The following is a 2,980-nucleotide window of genomic DNA, read 5'->3' as shown; positions in this document are numbered from 1 at the left end:
GCACCTACCTGTGAACATTGTCTCAACAGATCATCTGTAGGAAAGCCGAGTGAGACCTACTGTACTTCGACGTGAAACAGGCTGCAATTGAAGTCACTAATCTACATTTCTGGAGAAAGTTTTCATACAAAATGAAAGGTTGAAAATTTTGTCATCAATTAATATACACTCCTGGAAATTGAAAAAAGAGCACATTGACACCGGTGTGTCAGACCAACCATACTTGCTCCGGACACTGCGAGAGGGTTGTACAAGCAATGATCACACGCACGGCACAGCGGACACACCAGGAACCGCGGTGTTGGCCGTCGAATGGCGCTAGCTGCGCAGCATTTGTGCACCGCCGCCGTCAGTGTCAGCCACTTTGCCGTGGCATACGGAGCTCCATCGCAGTCTTTAACACTGGTAGCATGCCGCGACAGCGTGGACGTGAACCGTATGTGCAGTTGACGGACTTTGAGCGAGGGCGTATAGTGGGCATGCGAGAGGCCGGGTAGACGTACCGCCGAATTGCTCAACACGTGGGGCGTGAGGTCTCCACAGTACATCGATGTTGTCGCCAGTGGTCGGCGGAAGGTGCACGTGCCCGTCGACCTGGGACCGGCCCGCAGCGACGCACGGATGCACGCCAAGACCGTAGGATCCTACGCAGTGCCGTAGGGGACCGCACCGCCACTTCCCAGCAAATTAGGGACACTGTTGCTCCTGGGGTATCGGCGAGGACCATTCGCAACCGTCTCCATGAAGCTGGGCTACGGTCCCGCACACCGTTAGGCCGTCTTCCGCTCACGCCCCAACATCGTGCAGCCCGCCTCCAGTGGTGTCGCGACAGGCGTGAATGGAGGGACGAATGGAGACGTGTCGTCTTCAGCGATGAGAGTCGCTTCTGCCTTAGTGCCAATGATGGTCGTATGCGTGTTTGGCGCCGTGCAGGTGAGCGCCACAATCAGGACTGCATACGACCGAGGCACACAGGGCCAACACCCGGCATCATGGTGTGGGGAGCGATCTCCTACACTGGCCGTACACCACTGGTGATCGTCGAGGGGACACTGAATAGTGCACGGTACATCCAAACCGTCATCGAAGCCATCGTTCTACCATTCCTAGACCGGCAAGGGAACTTGCTGTTCCAACAGGACAATGCACGTCCGCAATTATCCCGTGCCACCCAACGTGCTCTAGAAGATGTAAGTCAACTACCCTGGCCAGCAAGATCTCCGGATCTGTCCCCCATTGAGCATGTTTGGGACTGGATGAAGCGTCGTCTCACGCGGTCTGCACGTCCAGCACCAACGCTGGTCCAACTGAGGCGCCAGGTGAAAATGGCATGGCAAGCCGTTCTACAGGACTACATCCAGCATCTCTACGATGGTCTCCATGGGAGAATAGCAGCCTGCATTGCTGCGAAAGGTGGATATACACTGTACTAGTGCCGACATTGTGCATGCTCTGTTGCCTGTGTCTATGTGCCTGTGGTTCTGTCAGTGTGATCATGTGATGTATCTGACCCCAGGAATGTGTCAATAGAGTTTCCCCTTCCTGGGACAATGAATTCACGGTGTTCTTATTTCAATTTCCAGGAGTGTATATTCTGAAACTTAGGTGAACAAGTATCATTGCCAAGCCCGTGCTAGCCTTAACACAGTCACTCACAATCCCTTTCGCTCACGTTAGCAAGTTTATGGTGTTGCATTTCCCGAAAACGTAGTAGCTACAAAAATTCTGATTGTTTTTGATTGAGAATGCTCGCCAAATACTAAGTCTGTCGGTACCAAATGCAGTCACAGATTTTAGCCACCGAACTGCTCAATACGCCACGTGGAATATTTGTCTTTTCTCGTCACAAATTCTCTTACAAATTTCGAAATTTCTACACTCCCATCGGAATAATTATGCCGTCACCTTACAACACTTTTGATGTATGTAACACTGCTAGATCCGGCAACTTCTCATTTCCATTGGATCTACTACTACACACGCCCGAACTGTTTCATGGCTAGGCTCCGACTCTTATTTAGAATACTCTGAAGTCTTCTCTATCAGCAGAGAAAGGAGTGCGATGAATATTGCTTTACCATTGGTCAGTTTACTCAACAGCCAATAGCAAAACTACATTCTTCCGCGTCACTTTGCGCTTTTCATCAATAGCCAATCGCAAAGTAGTAAACCTAACGACTGCACTTTTTACCGACGTAATTATCTAATGCGCTGAAGTTTTGTTTATGCAAAAAGTTATTTACTATTGTTATTTACAACATAATTAACTGTCCCATTACAATAAACTTACTTTACAAATTTATTCTACAAAATCCCGTTTGTCCACATCCATACATCTTCGAAATGTTCCCACACTAAATCCCACGACATAACTCATTAAACAATTATCTTCATAATAACCTTAAACCACACTTACGCATCATTCATACTGCTAAAACACATATATAACACTTGGCCTACACAAAAAGACATAACAACACTTTACGAAAATACTAGAACAGTTTATGAAAAACATTCTATTACTTTAGTGCACTCTAGTGGGCACAATCGAGGCTAAATCAGTCCCCTATCCAATATTGTCCTCTATCGGCTGACACACAAACTACGGGCGCGTCCAGTCTCGCGTCACCATCTGTCACTATCCAGCTCTGAGACTCATCTCCCACTTAACCGCCTCCAAGGCAGGATCGGTATAGGCGCGACGCCTCACAATGTGTAAAAATATTCATGACACATAAACGTCGAGGTTATAAGACAATTTGAGAAAGAATTAACATAATTAAGATAGAACAACGATACGAAAAGGAATGGTTGTTAGGGTCGCCACCAGCACGATGCTTATGACTGGGGTGGTGCACAGACCCATGAAAGGTACAAACTACGTTTTCAGCTGCGACTAAAAAACTATATAATTACACAAAAGTGAGTATTGTCTCGAACAGATTACACAACAGATCAACGAGCAAACGATGAATTAGAA

This window comes from Schistocerca cancellata, unplaced genomic scaffold (assembly GCF_023864275.1).
Source record: "Schistocerca cancellata isolate TAMUIC-IGC-003103 unplaced genomic scaffold, iqSchCanc2.1 HiC_scaffold_754, whole genome shotgun sequence".
Taxonomy (NCBI): domain Eukaryota; kingdom Metazoa; phylum Arthropoda; class Insecta; order Orthoptera; family Acrididae; genus Schistocerca; species Schistocerca cancellata.
This window is presented reverse-complemented; position numbering follows the sequence as displayed.